The sequence below is a fragment of the Desmodus rotundus genome, chromosome 3 (assembly GCF_022682495.2).
Source record: "Desmodus rotundus isolate HL8 chromosome 3, HLdesRot8A.1, whole genome shotgun sequence".
NCBI lineage: Eukaryota > Metazoa > Chordata > Mammalia > Chiroptera > Phyllostomidae > Desmodus > Desmodus rotundus.
In genome coordinates, this window is record NC_071389.1 from 80870042 (window position 1) to 80893291 (window position 23250).

At 39.5% G+C, this 23250-nt stretch overlaps 1 protein-coding gene across 2 annotated transcripts in view; it reads left to right on the plus strand.

Annotated features, from left to right (window-relative positions):
• The first annotated feature begins 6232 nt into the window (after positions 1–6232).
• ADTRP (androgen dependent TFPI regulating protein) overlaps positions 6233–23250 on the plus strand; it is an 87114-nt gene continuing 70096 nt past the window's right edge. The window contains exon 1 of one of the 2 annotated variants that reach the window (XM_045199596.3): positions 6233–6450. The gene's annotated coding sequence lies outside the window, so the exon portion shown is untranslated. The remainder of the gene's footprint in view (positions 6451–23250) is intronic. The other variant, XM_024565318.4, reaches the window with a different exon arrangement.

A 23250-nucleotide genomic window follows, 5' to 3' on the forward strand; every position in this document is an offset into this window, starting at 1 on the left:
TATTATGTAATCAAGGTGGAAAAATTGGTAGTTTTTGAATGAGTTGTATGATTTTATCTGTACTTTTAGAAAGCTTACTCTTGAAATAGTGTGTAAAAAAGAGCAGAAGAGATGATTAAGGAAGCAGGTTTCAACCTCTGAATGAATACCTCTTTCTCCTTATTCATGCTGTTGAGATTCAATGGAAATTATCAAGTTAATAGTAAACATAAAGGATTAGATAAATGAGTGCATAAGAATAATTTTTTGAAAAACAGCAGGCCATACTCGCATACACATATACACATATAACCTGGGGAAAAAATGGGCCCTTAAGAGGCCTATTTTGATTATCTATTGCTGGGGCGGGGGGGAGATCACTGCAGTATCTTTGGGCTTATAAAGATAAGGTAATTTATTATTTCTCACAATTCAGGAAGTTCTTTTTTGCATGCTGTTGGCTGGGGTGTGGAAGAGCTGGAAGGTTCAAAAGGGCTCCAGTCACGTGGCTGATATTTAGTTGGTGCTGGTGGCTGTCTAGGAGCTCAGCTAGGCTCTCAGTGGAGAGCTTCAGTTCTCCTTCTTATGAACCTGTCTGCTTGGGCTTCCTAATTGTATGGGGGGTTGGATTCTAAGAAGGAGCCTTCCAAAAAATAAAGGCAAGAGTTGTAGATTTTAAGACTTTGCTTTAGAGAGTGCACAGTGTAATTTGGCAGCATTATACTAGTCAAAAGAGGTCACTTGGCAAGCCTAGATCGCAGGTGGGTAGAGAAGGCAATAGGCTCCACCTGTTTAATAGAGAGTGGCAAGATCATAGTGCAAAAGAGCTGTAGAATGAGAACTATTCTTGTAGACACCTTGAAAACATACTTTACCACAGGGTTTTTTTGGCACTCTTGCATGGCACTTGAACTATTTTAAATGACAGGGAAAATATTATGATATCATTTTAAGAAAATAGAGGTTGGCATGCTTGAGATTTTGATAGCTCTCCTGTTGCAGATGTACATTTTTATTAATGGATCAACACAGTCCTAATCAATGTATTAAGAAAGGCCAGAGTTTGATTTCACTAGTTGAGTAAAAATATCAGTTGGCATTGCCAACTAATGGAGTATCCCAAGTGTATTACCCTATAGCAATACATTTTGTGTCCTCTCCGATGCTAGCACTAGATAGGTATGGTGGGCTGCACAAGAAGAGAATTGCAAGTCCCTGTCCTTCAACCTTTGCCCCTATGTCTTGCAAAATTAGATATATACTTCAAATGAGGATTTCAGGATAGAGCTCCTCAAAGTCTACTTAATCACATTCTCCTAAGAATCCTGGAAAATTTGTGTAACTGAGGAAGGGCTTAATGGGAGCAAACTAAGAAATCATGGCTGGAGTTTCTACAATACTTTTAAAAGGAATGGTTCTAGGGTGAGGTACAAACCACTTCTTCTGGGAGAACGAGTCATAGTGGTGTGATCAAACTAAAACTGGAGTCTATCTGGAGAGTGCGGGGCACATTTCTCAGATGGAGAAGGCAGAATCTTGAGGATGTTATTCATGCCTCTCACACCCAATTGCCTGTCCTCGTGTCATCACAGCTGAATGTAGGATTAGATTTGTTGGACCTGACCCTGGACAGAAGACACCTTTTCAAGCATCTTATTACAATGAATTCTGGCAAGAGAAGAGCTGGGCACAATGTAGAACAGTCTGGAGGCCTTGTTGGAATAAGAGACAATAGTGTGGTTTATCTGTTGACATAATGTAAAATTTATTTATTTTTTAAATAAAAAAGTACTTAATTATGTAAGCATCTTATAGTAAGCTTTCTTCCAAGATAGGGAAATGTTCAGTGTTTCCAGATTTCTTGATAGGACTTATATCTTACACAGATTGTGACAATGATGAAGTCTGGTCTCTTAATTTTCTTTACATGGAGCATCTACACAAGATTTCTACTTGGATTGAGTGGTCACCCTGGGTGGGGGGGTTCTTGATCAGAAGTAGCAAACACATAGTAGACATTCAGCCATTGTTGTTGAGTAGGTAACTGAATGACTGAGATAGACACGACAGACGAGCTAATTGGATTTTCCAAGTCTCCCCTCCTGCCCTTACACACCTTACACACACACACCTACCATTTGAGTTGCCTTCTAGAATCCAAGAGACTATAAACTGCTCCAGATTCCAAGGTGTTTTAGACCAAAAGCTTAGTAAATATTTCCTAAATCAAAATCACACAGGCTGTGTTCATTCAGCCTACCACTTTGGAACAGTTGCTTTCCATAGCAAGACACTCAGCAGTTGTAAGTAAGAAATAGGGCTCAAGTGGAAAATATTTGTAAAGGGAACAAAAGCAAATGGTGTTGTGATTGCCAATGACATCTTACAGAACCAGTGGGTATTAAAAGAGGGAAAACAAAGAGGCTTAATATTATAATATGCTTTTCTTTCAAGCACACACATACAACAAAAATAAGGCAAACCCCTTTCAGGGGAAACATTTCTGGCAGAAATAATTACTCTATACTTATTGCTGCTGGAGTTATGGCCCAACAGGGGAGTAGAAGGTACAAGGCAATGAAGTAGAGCTTCGAGAGGGGACCAACAGGCATTGAGCAATTTACAAAGGGCTCAGATTGTTCTACCTGAAAAGAGGAGTGTATATTTTAAAATATCACATTTAATTAACACTTGAAGAGAGAAACCTAATGGCTCACACCAGTGATTCCAGGCAGCTTTTGTATGAAACAGATGAAGGGGAAAAAACCTGATTAGGCACTGGCCTTAAGCACAGTTTCCTTGGATTTCCTTTTTCCTCTTTACTGTATAATAACATGGATGAAAATTAGTTCTGACAGCTAATCAGAGTGAGTGGCCCTTTCTTTTCCTGGAGTGGTTAACAAGTACTACACGTTGTGCCAACACACCATACAGCTGAATGGATGTAGGAAGGAAAGAACTGATTACTTATTTCATGACAGGCAGCTCTGTACCTCCCTTCAGTTGAATTAAAAGGATCCTGTGGTACTAATGCCTGTTATGTGTGTGTCTGAGGGCAGCCTCTCGGAATGTCAGAATCCAGCTCTGCAAATATGATGACTTCTCTTCCTCCCATAAGTACTCATGTGCTTCCCTCGCCCTCCAGTCCCTGTCTAATGCCTCCCACTCATAATTACTTCTACTTCTCGTGTGTATTGGAAATCTGGGCAATAAAGATGGAGTTAGGAACTAAATTTAGGCTGTTGAATAATAAAGCAGGAAGTAGCTAAAGACAGAAAAACAAAATCAAACCCAACTCTTTTAAAGAGAATTGCTTGGGACCCAGGGGGGTTGGCTCAGAATAGGACAAGTATTTGTGTATAATGGGCAGATGTGAGTTAAGGTCATTCCAGGTGAGCAGGTAGGTGCTTCCCTCCCCAAGGGGTGTCCTTTACTTGCTTGGAGAGAGTTTGTTTGCCTCAGCAATAATTTTTTTTTCTCCTAGTTTTGAAATGCAAGAGAATGATCATTGCTAAAAGGGCTGTGATGGAATGGAATGCATGAAAGATCTTTAAGACTCTCCCTAAGAAGGCTGTGCAAAGGGGTACAATAATTGCCCTGCCAATTAAATATAATAGCAACAGCCAAAGTGTCCAAAGGGTGGTATTTGGGCCAAACACAGCCCACGGGATTCCAAACCTTGCCCTAGAGCTGATTCTCATTTGAAATCCCGAGAAATATCCCTGAGACTACAGCTCCTGACACATTCCCTTTCTAGGGTAGAAGCCAGAGGAAATGGTTCTGGATTAAATAGGGCAACATGACAAGCCACAACCTGAACTGTGGCAGCTCCCTCTTAGCTGAGAGTAGCCCCGTCCAGGCCAAGCAATGGGGTGCTTGGTCATGCCCCAATAGGTTCTTGGCTGGGTTCCTGGAAAGTCTCCTTTTTAAGTTGTACTTTGAGGGAGGAGTGGACACTCAGATGCTCCAGGCCAATTTTCCTTGGCTCTCTGGAGGGATATGAGCCCCTGAAATAAGAGTGGTCCTTCTTTAGCACAAATATCCTGATTTCAGGGCTCTGTTTTGCTGCGTCCATGCAAGTAGATCAAAGAGGAAAAGAAAAAAAAGCCTTAGAAATCACTTTAAAAATGCACTGGCTGCATTTTGGCTGGATGTACACTTGCCCTGTCTTTTTTTTCTTTTTTTTAATTGTGGTAAAATACGTATAACAGAAAACTTATATTTAATTTTATTTTACAAGTCAGTGACATTAAGTACATTCATAATGTAGTGCGTCCATCACCACCATCTCATTCCAGAATGTTTTCATCACCTTTAAAGGAAACTTGTACCCATTAGCGGCGATAGCCCCATTCCCACCTTCCCCAGCCCCTGACCACTGCTAATTTGCTTTCTGTCGCTATGGAGTTGCCTCTTGTGCATATTTTATATAAATGGAATCATACAATACATGACCTTTTGTGTCTGGCTTCTTTCACTTGGCATAATGTTTTCAAGGGTCACCCATGTTGTAGCATGTGTAATATTTCATTCCTTTTATGGATGAATGATATTCCGACGGCTTGTTCATTTATCAGTTGGTAGACATTTGGGTTGTTCCCACCTTTTGCATATTGTGAATAGTGTTGCTATGAACATTTATGTACAAGTTTTAATTTGAACATTTGCTTTCACTTCCTTTGAGTATATGCCTAGGAGGGAAACTGGGGTCCATATGACAGTTGTATGCTTAACTTATGAAGAGATTGTTGAACTGTTTTCCGTAGAGGTTGTACCATTTTACATTTCCCTTAGCAATGTATAGGGTTCCAGTTTCTCCACATTCTCACCAATACTTGTCGTTTTCTCAATTATTATTGGCATCCTTGTGGATAAAAAGTTGTATTTCATTGTGGTTTTGATTTTCATTTTCCTAATGATGAAGGATGTGGAGCATGTTTTCATGTGCTTGTTGGTTATTTACATATCTTCTCTGGAGAAGTTCTTTGCCTATTTTTAAATTGGGTTGTTTCTGTCTTTTTGTTTTTGAGTTGTAGGAGATCTTATATATTCTGAATACTAAACTAATCAGATTTACAAGCATTTCCCCCATTTAGTGGACTGTCTATTTACTTTCTTGGTGGTCCTGTTTTTAAAAAGAAGATGCCAAACAAAGCATTCGGATGCTTTGGGAAAAGGCATGTCAAATAGGACAGTAGCAGCTACAAGAATGTGGTAAAGGAAGTCTCCTTGCTATTATTATTTTTCCCACTAGGCAGCCCACATCCCTGAAGTCTTAATTATAGCAACAATATGTTGTATAAAGACTCCTTGTGAGAAACCTCTTCCTACTCACCACACATTTGGTAAATTTTGTTCTAGGGAGCTTTGGGGTCTCCACGTGGGTGTCTCTTGGACCTTCCTGTCCATCAAACAGATGATCAGTAGAGAGTCTAGGTCTCTGGGGCCAGCAACCTCACCAACCAGGGAAGCTCTGCTTTGATATCTCTTGTAATGTGGGGCTCAGGTGCAGGACTTTGAAAGAAAGAGGCCTCTAATGCTTTCAAAGTGTTTTAAAATCACTGCTAAATCATGCTATGCCAAGGAAGAAAACCCCAAAGCTCTTGTAACTTCTTGTGAAATAGGGGTTTGGTTAATGGAAAATTGGTTTTAAATGGGGAGCTATTGTGCAATGGACATAAAGCTTCAGTTCTGCTGAATGAATAAGTTCTAGAGATCTGCTGTACAACATAGGGCCCATAATTAGCAATAGGGTATTATGCACTCAAAATGTTGGTAAGAGGGTATATAGATCGAATGTTAAGTGATTTTACTACACACACACACAAAGGCTAAGGGACACAAGAAAACTTTGGGAGGTATGAGATATGTCTATTATCTTGACCATGGGGATGATGGTATTATAAGTGTTTGCATATGTCTGAATTCATCAAATTGTACATATTAAGTATATTTTTATATATTGATTATACCTCAATAAAGCTATTTTTTAAAAAAGGAAAACTATTCTTAGCTTCATTGAGAAACTCATTGTGTTGTGTCTGCACACACCCACATCCACACACTCCCACACTCTTCCTCTATCACCCTATCCCTGCACATTCCTACTACAGGTGGATGATGCCAACTCTGGAGGGAGTTGCCTCTAAACTCCTACTCACAAAAAAAAAAAAAAAAGTGGCTCTTGACAGCTGCCGCACCCACACTTTCTGGCAGTCTCAACTATTACCATTCATCAGTTAGGTATGTTGCCTGCTCACCTTTGACAGCATTCTCACAGGCTACCAGCCTAAGACACCCTCCAAACCAGAGCCATCCTTCTGGTCCTTTCTATTTTTCAATCTGCGAAATGAGTTACTACCAACGAATGAAAGAGACCTGAGCTTTTTTTCATCCTGGGTCGCAATACCCATATTCAGGAAGAGAGTCATTCAGAAGGTGAAGCCAAATCTTAAGAAAACTAGCTTGCAGGTGAGTGTCTGCCCGCCTGACAATTACTTGGAGAGGGGGCTGTGTGGCCAGGTGAGAGGGCAATGGGCTGAGAGGGTAATGAGGCTGCCGCATCCACATAACATTCATGATCTTCAGCAGGTCTCACTCAGCGGGGCAGTGCTCTGGGCCTAGAAATCCCCTGTGCACAGGAAGCTGGGCCTGGTCTCGAGCTCTCTACTTTCCCTTTCTTAGGAGACTCCGGCAATTGGGACAAGTTCCATGCATGTTAGAGTCAGCATCTGAGGTTCATCACTGTGTGAAGATGAACAGTTACAGAGAGGGAAGGGACATGGATTTCTGTAGCTTCTCAGAATTGCAACTTGGGTTTCTGAACATCTGTCTTGTGTGTCAATAAACTGTTGCCAGTTGTTCTCTCAGTTTTAATTCCAGTGTGAATTCACACAAAGAGGTCTAATGCCCTTTATTGCTTTGGTCAGAGATGAAGAGGGGTTGATGGGGAAACTTCTTGCCTACTCAGTAAAATGGGATCCCAGAGCATAATGCCTTTTATCCATTTCTAGTTTTCTCCAAATTAAACACTACACTGTGCATTTGTTTTCTTTTGTTCTCAAGAAATAACCAGCTGACAGTGGTATTTATTATCAGATTCCTATAGTGTAAATGGTGTTTCCTGACCCCATTAGGCAACAACCTGCAGGTAGAAACCGCAGAGCAGGCAAGTTTACAGGATATGTTTTCTGAAACATTGAGGGCCTTCCTCACCTCTAAATCCTCCCCAGGGACTTGCTCTAATCTAGCTAAAATGTTCCTAAACTTTAAACTGTTGATGTCACTAGTAGGTTAGTCAACCAATATGGGGCTCTTGCTGTCAGAAGGTCCCTGGTAAAGTACACATGGACCCACAGCCTCAGCTGCGGAGTGACCCCTCTCTGGAAGACTGAGACCTGACAAATCTATCAAGACCAAAAAAAAAAAAAAAAAGAGAGAGAGAGAGAGAGAGAGCGAGAGGGAGAAAAGCAAGCACAGGTGTGTCTTGCCACTTGCTGCTTAAGTGTGCTACACCCAACTTGCTTATCCAGATAAGCAGCAACAGGTCCCCAGGCAGCAGCCATTTGAACACACAGTGAATCATCCCTGGAACACTGGATATCTTGAAATTAAGAAAATGTCCTTTCCTCCATACTTCTTCCTTTCAAAGCCTAGGATTCTGACTGTCATTTATTCTGTTTTTCATAACCAGGAAAAGTTTTCCCTAGGTCCTGAGAAAGAAAAAATCTAAGAGGCATTTAGTACAGCCCAGCCTGCATTCCCCAGTGTGTCAGATATTTATACACATTGGTGATGAAGTTTCCAGGTGGGAGAGGCAGGGGGGGGAAAGGGCACCCCCTGGCCCCAGATACTACAGGCTGACGGGGAAATCACTGGCCTGGGTGCTGTGCCATTCAGTCAAGGTGAATAGCTAGCTGCCTCTCTATTTACCAGGGAAGGGAGTAGTTGAAAGATACTTGGGAAACACTGAAAACCATCCTGAAGGCCTACAAGAGAGGAGAGTGAGACTTGGTGGGGAAGCATGATAGCCCTGGAAGGAAGGTGACAGAATGAGGTGCTGGATGTAAAACCTCTGCAGCACGCTGTGTCCTTACTGTTTGGGGGTGTCTTTGCTGTCAGATCTTCCTACTGAGCCCAACTAGTGAATGTCAGGGTTTCTGGGTCAGAAATCCCATGGTTTTGATTTAGACTAATCACCAGAATACTCTTCTCTCAGCCTGATATGTCTTACGCAAAATCCAGAAACAGGAAACGCTCCTTTCTCACACTGTTAAGGTCTCCCTGAAGTGTCCCTGCAGCTCTGAACTGTCCTAGCAAGGGCTGTAGGCAGCATTTTGAAGGGATCACAGTGCACAATTGTATACAATGGGTCAGATACATAAAATATTTAGTGCAAACATGCTTTCTAAATTAACTATGGCTTGCCAAGTTAATTCCTATAAGCAAAGAAAAAGAAATTCAATTCAGTTCAATAAGTCTAATTAGGCTTATGATTTTACAAGGTAATGAATCAAAACAAAAAAATGAAAATGGTGAAGGTTTAAAAATTACAGGAAGACTTAATGAAGAATGTGAATTTGAAATTATGTTTGATTTCTATTTTTATAACAACTACCATTCTCTTTATCAATGAGAACTCATTGATATCTACCTTCAGAACCATGCTCTGTGCTTATGCTGGGAAAGACAGGTCTGGATATATTTACGACCCGAGGACCAGGCTCATCAATTTAGGATCTAATTGCTGGGGCTTAAGAGTTTTCTAGGAAAGAAATTTTACATCTACCCCCTGGCCAAGTACATAACTCATCTGTGGCAAAAAGCAAAAGGACAGTTGGATGTCATATGATGTTTGTATTCTTCCAATGCCCCAGTAGTAAGTTTACTCTAGGGCCAAGATTCACACCTGACCGAAGTCTCATTGTTAACCATGAGCCAAGACCTCCAATTTGAACAATTGTTTTTTATAAAGAGAAAAAATGGCACAGTTGTTAAGTAGACATGACTTTACAAATAATTCTTTAGAGGTATAAGCTTTAAAAAGCATAATTTCTTTTTTTAAGTTAAATTTATTGGGGTGACTTCGGTTAATAAGATTATAGAGGTTTTAAGTATACAGCTCTGTAATATGTCAGCTTATTATTGCATTTGTGCCCACCACTCAAAGTCAAATCTTCTGTCACCATGTATTTGACCCCCATTACCCTTTACTACCTCCTATCCTTCCCTCTGGTAACCACTATACTGTGGCCTGTGTCTATGAGTTCTTGTTTGTTTGTTCTCTTGTTTGTTCATTTGTTGCTTTCAGTTTTATATGCCACATATGAGTGAAATCATATGGTTCTTTACTTTTTCTGTTGACTTATTTCACTTAGCATGGTATTCTCAAGATCCATTCATATTTTCACAAATGGCAGTATTTCATCTTTTCTTATGGCTGAGTAGTATTCCATTGTATTCTACCACATCTTCTTTATCCAATCATCTAACAAAGGACACAAAGCATAATTTCTAAAGGAGTATTTAGTTTATTGAAAATAGATATATTCTAAATAAGCTTCATCTTTGAGAAAGAAAAGGAAAACAATTCCAAGTGTTTAACTTCATAGATAGAAACCTGGCGTTCCATCTGCACACATCTACACCCACACCCATACACCTCCTCCTTTTAGTCCCCCATTCCTAGCAATTCTGCGATCATGGTCCTAAGCTGCAGTCACCATGTAATATAGTTGAGAGAGACTGTTTTACCCCATATGAGGTTGCATTAGTGATTATCCATTCCCACTCTCCCCTCCAGTGTTCCCGGGGATATGTGTGCAGCTCAATCATAGACTGTTTGCATGGTGCGGGGGGGAATGTCTTATAACAAAGCTGATTCTTGACCTTTCCCCACACCTAGTGGAGCAGAATTGCTTGGGGAGAAATTGGGAAAGTTTTTTAAAGACCCCGAAGTAATTTTTATGCCCAATAAGTTTGGTAACCACTGCCAGAAAGATCGAAAATAAGTTGGTTCATATGGAAACCAAAACTAAGACCTTGAATCATTCTCGTATTTATCTCAGCAACTGTAGCTCTAGTTTCTACCAATGACCCAATGACAAGAAAAAGAAATGCACAAGATGAGATTAAATGAAAAGGAGAAATAAAAATTTAAGTAATAAATGCTAGAATGCTGAAATAGAGTGATTTTTAACTTTTTATTTTTGTAAAATTTTTTATTGTTGTTCAAGTACAGTTTTCTGCCTCCCCACTACCCCAACCCTCCCCACCTCCCTCCCTCATTTCCACCCCTCCATCCTTGTTATTGTCCATGTGTCCTTTATAATTGTTCCTGCAGACCCTTCACCCTTTTCCCCCATTATCCCCTCCCTTATCCCCTCTAGTCACTGTCAGCCTGTTCTCAATTTCAATGTCTTTGGCTATACTTGCCTTGCTTGTTCGTTTTGTTGATTAGGTTCCTATTAATGGTGAGATTTTTAACTCTTTAATCATGCGAAGATATCATTACTGATAGAGTGATTGTGACTCAGGTGACTAATATTGAATTACATGTGCATTTTAATATGAATATTTATTTAACTTGAGTGAAGCAGAGACATAACAGCAAAGGAAAGCAAAATAAAACAAAGTAAAAGGTAACTGTGGCATTCTTCTTTAAAATCCTTTACAAAAGTGTGTAGATTGACAATGATTACCTAACACACACATACGGACATAGCTCAAAATTTTTAACTAATAAGGGAGACTACAGATCCAGCTATCTCATTCCTTTAGTACCTTGAAAGTTATCAACTTGAAAAATTTAAAAAATTACAAATGGCCCTCATTTATGGTCATATGTGACTTGTCTTAGAAGATATCTGTATTTTAATAGAGAACAGTGTTTAACCTGAAGGAATCCACCTCTAGTGGTGAGTTTCAGGCTCTCTGGTTGGCATGTAGATATGAGTTGAGGTAGAGAAGCCTTTTCCAGGAGAAACATATATGAGAAGAAACTCCTAGAAGAAACACCTTCGGTTGGGAACAGAAATTCAAGGCAGTTATGATTTTTCAGTGAGCTCGGCAGTTGCCTTCCACTTTCCAATGAGATTCAAAACACAGTCAGGCCAGTTACTGGTGGGCTCAGCAGGCCATTTGAGGATGAGTGTCTTGTGTTTTCTGTATTTTTATTTTTATTGCAGTTTTAAATAGACTATTCAGTTAAAGGATGAACCCTGTGGTCTCTTCAATTCATTTTTTTTTAAAGAAAAACATTTATTTGTGCTTTGCTTGGGAAGGAAAACTCTCAGTTCTTCATCTGTCTTTGCATCTTTCTCCCTTTTACTCTGCACTGGAGCTGGAACATGTCCAATTCCCACTTCCAAAAATGCCAAACATATTTTACGAAAGGATCTGGTTTAGGGTGACCAACTATCCTAGTTTGCCTGGTACTGTCCTAGTTTAGCACTGAGAGTCTTGCACCCTAGGAAACCCCTCAGTCCTGGGTAAAGTGGGACAGTTGGTCATTCAAGAGTTGCACTGCCCAGTATGGTAGTCAATGGCCATGTGGGACTAATTAAACATCAGTCAACTTAAATAGAATTTAAAAATTCAGTTCTTCAGTTGTACTGGCCGTATTTCAAGGGCTTAATAACTCCATGTGGCTAGCAGCTACCTTATTGGATAGTGTAGATTAAAAAAAAACCCTCCATCATTGCAGAAAGGTCTGTTGGATAGTGCTGAGCCTGCAATTACCCAGAACTAACATTTTTAAAATTTTTTTTATGTTTTGCATTCATTTATTTAATATATATATTTTTAATTTTATTATTATTATTTTTTATTCGGTTACAATTGTCTACATTTTCTCCCCATCCCTCCACCCCACCCCAACCAGTCCCACCTCCCTCCCCCACCTCTACCCTCCCCTTTGATTTTGTCCTTGTGCCCTTTATAGTAGCTCCTATAGACCCCTCTCCCCACTATCCCCTCCCCACTCCCCTCTGGCTACTGTTACCTTGTTCTTAATTTCAATGTCTCTGGTTATATTTTGTTTGCTTTTTTCTTTTGAGAACTAACATCTTTTAAAACAATAATACCCTAGCCAAGCGTCACCATTTGGCCGAGCAAGCTCATGTGATGGGGCATGCTATCTCAGTGGACACACAGAGTATGCTAGCTCAGCAAAGCCACAGCGAAAACTTCTGTTTTTCAGAGTTCACATTTCCTGATACATCAGGCTTCTGGAACTAAACCCTCCGTCTTCCTAGCTTCCAGGGACTTATAAACAGTTGTTGGCATTTAGTGGAAATGGGAACATGATATAAGAAACATTTGACATGACAGCAAGAAAAGATGACTTGACCCCTTTTAAATTGTGTCTGTCTACAAGATATGAGGGTCACTCTAATTTTGTTCCAGTGTGGAGATTTTCCCCTGGTGCACAGCAAAGAAGAGAAGATAGCGGGACCTAGTTGAGTCACAGCTGAAGGAGGATATGCATGAGGGAAACCACCTTGGAACAGGTGGGTTTAAGTCTATCAGATCCCTACCCCAAACATCAGTTGCATGGAACAACAGGGCTTCTCATGAAAAGTGGCCAAGAGTCATGGAGAACACACCACTTTGGCCATGTCCCTCTTCCCTCAGGGCAAAGGCAAATTAGAAACAGAAACAGAAACAAACTGCCTATTGGTTTTAAGATACATTGCTGAAAGATGTAATTGTGAGCGCAGGGATTTACAGGCACCCCTCAGAGATATTGCGGGTTTGGTTCCAGACCACCGCAATCAAGCAAATATTGCAATGAAGTCACACAAAGTTTTTGGTTTCCCAGAGCTTATCAACATTATGTTTACATTATACTGTTGCCTATTAAGTGTGCAATAGCATCAGGTCTAAAAAATGTTCATACCTTAATTAAAAATACTTTATTTCTAAAAAATGCTAACTATCTTCTAAGCCTTCGGAGAGTCATAACCTTTTTCTTGGTGGAGGGTCTTGCCTCGATTTTTATGAGAATGCAGTTTCTGCAAAGCTCAATAGAGCAAAGCACAATAAATGAGGTATGCCTGCATTTGTTTTATAAAATGTTACTTAGCACCTACTAAGTTGCTACTCTTGAGTCATTCACAGTCCAGTGGTGGAGTCTAACATGTTCACTGGCTTTAAAAATGTAATGTAACAGATGATTATTTGTTTAGAAAGTGGTGGTGATTATGATGATGATGATGATGTTGGTGACAAACCTAACATTTACAGGGATCTTTCCCCCCAAAATGCTCTATTTCTAAGTGTTTTACATCAAGAAGTACAAGACAATACTTTGAGAATATACTCACAGATGCTGGAAATATCACCAGGTAAAAATATAGCACATTATTTTTCAAAATTTCCAGGAAATTTAACATATAAACAAAGCAAAACTCTCATAAGTTATTTGGAGAGATATTTGGAGAATTATTTGGAGAGAGTAGAGCAATTTAAAGAGTGGATTTAATTTTTAATAACTTTTTTATTTAGCGAAAATTTTAGTTACTTACATGGAGTAGTTGCAAAACAAATAGGTAGAGTTGCCCATATTATAATGTTTCTCTAAGTCAGAGAGCAATGGCTTCAGTTCTCTGTTATTTAGTATTGTGTCCTTGGACAAGTTATTTAACCACTCATTTCCTTGAATGTGGCTTCTTGAATTGAAAAATGGCACAATAATACTTGCTTTAGAGGGTTGCAGGCAAGGAAAAATATGAGAGCAGAGAGAGGAAGCCACCACTGTCCTGTGTCTTCTAAGAGCACTAATCCCATCATAAGGGCTTCACCCTCATGCCCTGATTACCTCCTAAAAGCCCCACTTCCCCAAACCATCAAAATGAGGGTTAGGGTTTGCATATGTGAATTTTGGGAGGAACAAACATTTAGTCCATAGCACTGACAGGATAGGAAGCTGACATGTTCTGCTTTGCTGTGTTCAATGTGGCTCACTGAGAAGGCTCACAGAGCACCCTCTTAGATGCTCTGAGCATGGACATAGGGACTCCCTCTTCTGTGGGTCTGGTGAATAGATCACAGCTCAGCTTCCCTTGTCTCTATGCTGAGCTGGAGATAGGACTGAAAGAGCAGGGAAACTGGGGGACCAAGCAACCTCTTTCCTTCTATGATCTCTGAGGTTCTGAGGACTTTTTCTTTACTTGTCAAGCACAGAGAACTCCCAGGATGCCCAAGGTCTCTTCGGGTCATGAACACTTAGCCTCTATCATTGTATAACAGTCACTCCTAAGATCTGATTTCTTCAGAAGGAAATACTTCTAACTAGACAATATTTGGGCTATGCATTCAAACTCAGTTTTATAGCTTCATAATTTGGCAAACAGTTGAGCACACTTGCATTTGTCCATATTTCTCTCTGCTACCTGAAAGACACTTCTATCTCTTAACATCCCCCTTGATTAAAACAAACTCAATATTGAGTGCTTTCTTTTATCCTAACCCCCCTTGCTTACATGAACCTGCCCCCTAGTTAGTTGTTTCTCTCTCCCTTCCTCCCTCTCTTTCTCTTTCTCTCAGAGAGAGGTGATGATAATTCATAAACCTTGGACTTCAGGTTAGTTTCAGCTGTTCTTTTCAATTCCAAAGAAACTTAACAGGGATATTGGGAAATTCTGGGTCATGATAGTCTTAATGGAAAGCCCCAGGTCAAGAGTTACAACATTTTTCCAGTTTAAAAACTAATGCTGACCTTAAGAAAACTCTGCAATATGTTTGAAAATTGTTCCTATTGAATGTTTTCTGGAAGGAATTCAGGCTTGCAGTGGGAAGACTATCAATAGGTTTAGCACCTCCACCATGCCAATAACTGAAAACACACTGCAAAAGTTGCTCCTGCAAACACACTTCCTAGTGGTGAGACACTTCCTGTTGGCCAGGTGGGCATTCTGCTCAGGGGGTGGCTGTGAGGGCAGACATTCTCCAAGTACCTCCTCTATCATAAACCCTAATGCTTATTGAGGACTAACTATCTTAAAGGCTCTGTCGTTAGCACTCCACAGGTACAGTCTTGTTCAGCTTACAGAGCAATGCTATGAGCTGAGCATTATTATTATTATTAATTATTATTATTATTATCCTCATTTTACAGTTGAAGAAATTGAGACGCAGAGAGTTTCATTAGCTTGCCCATGGTCACACAGGTGGGAAGAAGTGAAACCAGAACTGAAGTTGGGCACACTAACCTTGGAGAACTCACTCTTGGCCACTGTGTAAAATATTTTGCCTCACTTTACCTGGGAGTCCATGCTTCTTTAGCAGCTAACAGTTAACTACAGGCTGGGAGCCTGTCAAAATGACAGAAAGCAAATTGAGAGCCACTCAAATCATCTAGCAACTTGCAAACATTTCCTCAGTTATCCTTTTACCCTTAGAGTCATCCCAATGATATCACTGATGGTAGAACAATGGCAGTACCAGGGCCAAGGGCTGGATTTTCCTACTTGCTCACAGCCCAGTGGCTTCTACACCCAGTGTGTACTCTCTTAGCTCCTGAGCTATCAAGCTTACTTTGAAAGTTAAAGCCAGATTGATGGGGCCAGGGATGCTTACACTAACTCAAGAGCCAACTACGTAAAAACTGTTTTATGTTACTACAACTGTGGGGGGTGGTGTCATTAGGCCTGTGGTGGAGTAATTGTTGTTTCTAAGAACATGGGAAAAAATCAGTTTTCTAGCACTTCAAGTGAGTTCATTGGCAAAGAGGCTCATGGTTTGGGAACAGCCCTGAAGACAAATGGCTATGCTTCACATACTCTCTATGTAGGCCTTTTCTGAATCGTTTTAGCATGACTGCCTCTAAATCTTGGAAGGTGGAGACAGAAAGGAAAAAGTCAGAATATCATAGAAAAAAGTTTTAACATCTTTAAAGACAAGTGTACAAAGGGTTGGTGCTGGAGTGCAGGGTCAGGGGGAGACATTTAGTCTATCCAACTGAGTATCACCTGTACTTCTGCCTCCAGGAGCTTACAACCTATAAAGCATTCTTATCCTGAGCAGGCCGAGGTTCAATATATCTAATTTGTTGAAGGCAAGAAAGAGAGAGAGACTGATTTTATTTCTCATTGGCATGTCATTTATTTTAGGCCATGACAAAAATTGACATCACTTTGAATAGCCCCAAACACCATGAATGTTCTTGAGGAGATTGTTGGAAAATACTTAGTGACCATGGGTGCTCCTCAACCAAGGAGATAATGTAAAATAATTCCAGGTGAATAATTAATATACACTAATTTAGAGTTGCTTGATAGGCAGAAAATGCCAAGGAAGCTAACACGTTTGACCTTCAACTTCAGTCGTTTATAAACAAAGGTTCTGTGAAGTTTTGTTTCGTTTTCATATAGTTTGAGAATGGCAATTTTATTAGATGGCAGTCAACAATTAACCCAAACAACTCCTTTTGACCAGATAAGTCAACTCCACAATTTTGTAGCTTTTGCTATGCCTCTTTTTTTTTAAGTTAAAGAAATTTTTTTTTTTTTAATTTAAAGCACAGCAATTTTTCCCCTGCTTTTATAAAACACTGCCCTATGTTTCCAGGCAGAAAAACAAAAACTTTCAAAGGTCATGTGATGTTGTTTTAGCAATGTAGAAATAAGAAAACCAACTAACAAGCAAAAGGATGTATCTGATAATGATCTTTGGCAGCATGTCTTAAAGCAGAACATATAAATATGCATGCATGCGTATGTAATTCTAAGAGGATTTCACCTTGAAACTGGATAGCTGTAATTCCTTAATAAAGAACACTTGTTTGTCAAGGGCTAGATTAGTGTCTGAGCTGGGCTACACAGGAAATCAAATCCTGTTCCTTTATAAGAGTCCTTATCAGTAGCCTTGCTGAGTACAAGAGTGGGCAGTTGTGGAAAGAGGCAAAAAAAAAAAGCCTTTTTGTCTTCCCAGGCCACAGGAGTTGGTGCATGCAAACACAGACTGGGATCCTAAAGTGCTTTCCTAGGGCTTTAGAGGAGAACACATGCCCTTCTTTCCACAGGACCATGGTCTCTCCCATACTGGGGACATTGAATTCTTCTGATTTCTATACAGCAATTTCCTTTAAAACAATTGGAGATGATTTTCTTCCCAGAGCACTTTTGGTAATGTAGGAAATATTTTTGGTTGTTATGCTGGAAGCCCCCGTGGCACCAGATAAACAAAGCAGATCAAAGTAGCATGACAAAGGGAAAATTAAATTGTTATTGTAACCACAGCCCACAAAAGTGAGGCCAGGATCCATGGCTGCACCTAAACATGGTGGCTGACTGCTAAAATAAAAATTTAAACGGGACTCAGAAACTTGTAATATAATAATCCAAATATATAGGTTACAACTGAAAATCACTGGCCATACTAAGAAGTAGGAAAAGTACAGCTTAAATGAAAAAAAGGCTATCGACTGATACATACCAACACAGAGAAGAATCAGATGTTGGAATTATCTCATATAAACTTTAAGGCAGTTATTCTAAAAGTGCTTCAATGAACAATTGTAAATTCTCTTGAAACAAATGAAAAATAAAAAATATCAGCAAAGAAAAGTTATAAAAAAATAACCAAGCAGGAACTATAGAACTGAAAGATACAACAACAGAACTGGTTTTTTTTTTTTAAAGAATTTAAAATTATAAAAAAAGACTTACTGGATGACCTCAATAGTAGAGTGGAAATGACAAAGGATAGAATCCATGAACTTCAGAACAGATTAATAAAATTTGCTCAGTTTGTAAAATGAAGAGAAAATAGACTAAAAAAAAAAATGAAGAGAGCCTCTAGGAACTAAGTGTGAAACAATAGTAAAATATCCAAAATTCACATCATTGGAACCCCAGAAAAGTGAGAAAGGAGTTGGATTAAAAGAATGTTAAAAAATAATAATAGCTGAAAATTTTTCAAATTTGGTCAAAGATGTAAATTTATAGATTTAAGAAATTAAAAATTTCTCGAAATAAGATAAATCAAGGAAATACATGTCACAACAGATCATAATTAAACTTCTGAAAATTAAAGACAAAAAGTCTTTAAAGTAACCAGAGAGAAGTGATGCATTAACCATAGGGGAATGTAAATTCAAATAAAAGTAAATTTCTCATCTAAAACCGTGGATGCCAGAAGGGTGTTGCACAAAATTTTGCAAGTTCTAGAAGAAAAGAACTGTCAACAGTGAATCTATATCTTACAAAACAATTCCTCAGAAACTAAAAGGAAATAAAGACATTCTCAGATTAAGGAAAATTTAAAGAATTTTGTTGTTAGCAGACACTCCCATAAAGAATGGCTAAAGGAAGTAATTCAAACTGAAAGACAATGATAATAGAAAAACTTGAAGCACTGGAAAGGTTAGAAGAACAATACAAAGAGCAGGAAAAAAAAATAGTCTAACTATTCTCATAAATTTTATAAATTACATGTAATGGTTAGAATAAAACCGATCAACTGATGCTCAAGACTATGATGCTTAAAACTGGGAAAGGTAAAGGGTCTGAAATGAAAGCAATATGTCCACACTTCATCTGAAGTGGTAAAATAATGCCCATAGACTGTGAAAAGTCACGTTTGTACATTGTCATACCCAGGGCAACTACTAAGAAAACTATACAAAGAGACAGATACATGCAAAAACACTATAAATCAACGTGGAATCACCAAAGGTGTTCAGCACATGCTTGTAAACACTCAGAAAGGCAAGAAAGGGGGGACAAAGTACAAAAAACAAATAAAATAGAAAAAAAATTAAATGGAAGACTTAAGAAGCCCTAACATATCAACAACTACCTTAAATATAAATGGTCTAAATACACCAATTACAAGACAGATATTGGCACAGTGGATTTAAAAAAAAAAAAAACAACCCACCATAACCCAACTGTATTGTTGACAAGACATTCACTTTAATGTAATGATGTAGGTGGCATGACAGTAAAAGAACTGACAAATATATACCATATAGGCATTGATTTAAAAAACAAGAAAAAACAATATAAATATCAGGCAAAGTAGACTTTATCTGAACAAAGAAACTTACCAGAGACAAAGAGAGATATTACATAATGACAAAAAGATCCATCAACAGGAAAACATAGCAATCCTAAAGCTATATGCACCAGACAACAGAGTCTCAAGTACATAAAGCAAAAACTGGTAGAGCTGAAAGGAGAAATAGACAAATTCACAATTATTCCTAGGGACTACAACAGCCCCCTTTACAGCAAATGATACAATTGTTAGGCAGAAAATCAGCAAATCAGAGTGCAGTTCATGTGACATATGAGTGTCCACGACTCAGACCTACGTCTCTATGCATGGCTGAAACAAGTTCTTTTGGTGAATTTGTCAGGAAAACAAGAATACACATGAAAACACTCAAAACCTTAAAATGAAATGTGCTTATGGTCAGCATCAAATATGTTTCTTAAGTCTGCTGATTAATTCAAGAAATAAAAACCTATGAGTGAATAATATGAGTTTTATGAGAAAGTGTACACATTTCTGATTAACAGGTTATTTGCAAAACATGTGAAATCTGACACAGAGTGTAAAAAAAGGTGTTCCTAAGTAGAGAGTTTCTCTTTAATAACTTCATCAGACCTCCCATAATCAAGTAACATGTAAGCTAATTCATACAAGAGAAATTCACTTAAAAGTTCTAGAATTTAGGTACAAAATAAAGTGATTCAAGAAAGAGTGAAAGCTTACCGGGCTTGTTATTAGTTAACAGACTTGTATTCTGGTCATTACTCCACCATTAATAGCTGTGTGGTTTTGGGCAAATCCCTTAATCTCTTTGAGCTTTCATTTTCTCACGTGAAAGATGAAAACATTGAATCAAGTGACCTCAGATGGATCTTTCCTGCTCTAAACTTTTAAAACAATGTGAATTAGTTTCATGCTTGTAAACAGGAAGCATTCTTTGGCCTCACAACTGAAAATGAACCTTCAAAACTGTCAACAGAGAACTCTCTGCTCTTCTGAGTCAATCTGAGATCACCGCAGAACATTGTATTTGATTGTGAAAGCAAAGCTAGAGATCAAGGAGTAAGGCACCTGAATCAGGTTTCCCAATGCAATAGGCAAAGTGGAGGGCCAAGAAAGTTCTCATATTCTAAAAATATAGGTTCCATTGCCTTTCAGAGTTGGCTTGGTTTGGTGACTGAAAAACCAAACATGATCTCATCAAACAGACTTCAGACGGGGGCCTTTAATGAATGTTCTAGTGTTTAAAAAGAAGGACAGTCACAGTAACCTCTGAGAAAAACAAGTGTTCTTAGATGCAGTATAAGTAACCCAATGGAGGAGCTTCATTCTAACTCAGTTCTCAGCTGCATCACAGCAAATGGACAAGGGTTTCTAGGGATGCAAAGTCCACTGAAAGGAAGGTCCTAGTCTCCCTTCACCTTGGCTTTTACTGGGCAACACACACATATTTAATTATTTCCAGAATCATCTACCTTTTATCAAGGAGAGGCCTTTAGAAGACAGTGACAGTAAAAGGATGGACAAATATGTACCATGTAAACCTCAATTAAAAAAAACAAGGAATAACAATGTAAATACTGGGCAGTAGGGGTGCCAGGAAAATACAAACAGCACAGTATGATGAGGGTGGTAATAATCAGGAGTCCCAGGAGTTAAAGACCCCCTAAGTAGATATTAAGAATACCCCATCACCAGAACTGACCCATGCACACAAAGCTTTATTAGCATCTTGAAGTTACCTGCCACCATAAATAGGGCTGAGGGCCCAGAGGTATCAGACAACCCCGGAGGAGCTCACGGTCAGATTGGTTAGAGTTCCAGCAGGAAAATGTAGCCCACCCATATGAGATTTTAGTGACAGGACTATTGACCAAAGGGGAGTGAGGGGACCCTGTAAGGTCTGTGGAGGTATATATCAACTGTAAAGGGAATGCATGGGTTAAGAGGTTAAGTGGAACACAGATCAGTCCCGCTGACATGTATTGTCTTGAAGCTTAAAATAATTGGGATTTACTGGTTATTTTGTTTAGCACCAGCAGCTGCAGAGGCCTCTCCCTTGTGCCAGAATGAAATCACCCTCCCTCAAAGCTTTCCACCATAAACTCAAGAATTCTGAGCTCTACCATCCTTGGTTCCTTCCCATCACTGTGCTACCTGTAGCCAGCAGTGTTGTAGGTCTCCTAACACCTTTCACTATGGTTGGTTCCATGGTATGTGTGGGAGTGGAGGTGTACCTGTGTGGGCTTGGGTACAAGCTCTTTGATGCCAGCCCTGGTCAACTGCTCCTTTAGCTGAGTAGATATCCTGGCTTTAGGAAACTATCAGCCCTCTAGGATCCCAGGGCCCCATTTTTCGCTCTAGGGAACTAACACTCCAAGGAGGTTGATGGCTAACAAGCTCAAGGTCATGCAGTAGACTCATGCCCTGGCCTGATCTTCTGCTCTTTATATTTCATCACTCAGTGACTGGCCTTGGAATGAGTTATAATCCTTATCAGGCAAAAGTGTTATCTTTGCTAGTGGCCCGGACTACTTTGCTCAGAGAGATTCCTTTAATCCTTATCTCCTCTTACCTGATGTCTGAAATTTCCCATAATTTACCCAATACATTCATCTTTAACTCCATCTTCTGTGTATTCAGAATGACAGAATAATGTGCAGGATAATTTAGGCTCCATTAGTACATTATACATGCCTCTATTATAGTACTTATCACATCATGCTGTAATTTTCTGTTTACATATCTGCCTCTGACATTTGACTGCGAGTTCCTCCAGGACTTAGGCTATGTTTCGCTCATGTTAGTATTCTACCTGCTCCCCAGGACCCAGCAGTTAAACACTTTGAGAATGCTAGGTTTTAAATGAATGAGCTGGCTTTATAGTAAGGCTCAGCAGACAGGTAAGCCTGATATGCACATATTCATTTATTCAGTAGATACTTATTAACTTCTCACTGTGTGCCCAGAAATATGCTAAGCTGTAGGAATCTAAACACACTACCTATGAACTGGGGAGATTATGCCACATAATAACATTAATTCATAATTATTGTAGACTAATTGTTTGTGTTTCTCCAAAATTCGTATGTTGAAATCCTAACAGCCCAAGTAGTGGTATTAGGAGATGGGGGCCTTTGGGAGGTGATTAGATTATGAGGTGGAGTCTCTATAAATGGGATTAGTGTCTTTACAATAGATGTTGGCAGACAGATCCCTAGCTCCTTCAGATACATAAGGACTCAGTGAAAAGACAACTGTTGAAGAACTGAGCTCTCAACAAACATTGAATCTGCTGTTGCCTACATCTTGGACTCCCCAGCCTCCAGAACTGTGAGAAATAAGTTTCTGTTGTTCCTACTCACTGTGTGGTAGTTTCCTTATAACCCCTCAAATGGACAAGACACTAATTATTCATCATGCAATTTGTGGAGATGCACAGGGTATTAATGAAGACTAGAGGGGGTTATTTAATATGGCCTGAGGAATGGCCAAGGGAAGAGTTCTTAGGGAAGCAAACTTCGGAGCTGGGTTTTGGAGGGTGGTTCTGAGATAACCAGTCAAAGCCATGTTGAGAGGAGGCCATCAGGGAGAGGAGTCAGTGGGAATAAAGGCACTGGGACACAACATAGCTACTTGTGGGTGGAAAACTCTGCCAGTTGGGTGGAGTTGGAGGGACCGTCAAGTGTGAGACATGAGATGAGGCTGGGAGAGTAGTAAAGCCACATGGAAGTAGGAAGTTTATTAAAAGTAATGGAATTTGGGTGTTAGGCTGTAGGTGATATTGATTCAGTAAAAGGACTCAAGCTGGGGATGGGGATGTGATAAGATTGACATTCCAGATAAAATTACCCCCCTCCTTGGCCTTGTGAAGAACAGAGTGGGAGGATAAGACTAAAAATCAGGAAAACCAGTTAGAAGACAGTTGCTATGGCACTGGAAAGAAATAAAGAAAGCTTGAACTAGGACAGTTGTAGATGGGATGGAAAGAAGAGGACTGATTTAAGCTTGGCTTGGGAGATGAACTTGGCAAGATTTGGTGGTTAATTGGATTTGGGATATAAGGGAGAGACAGGAGACAAGAAAGACAAGAGGTTGATAAAAGCAGCCTCAGGAAACAGGATAGAGAAGAAAGGCCAGGTTTGGGGGAATGTACTGAGTTCATCTTAGACATCTTGAGTTTGAGGTGTACTTGATTCATTCAGGACATGTCCAAGAAGAAGCTGAAGATATGTGTGAAGTTTGGTGGGGATGAGGAGAGGGCTGGGACTA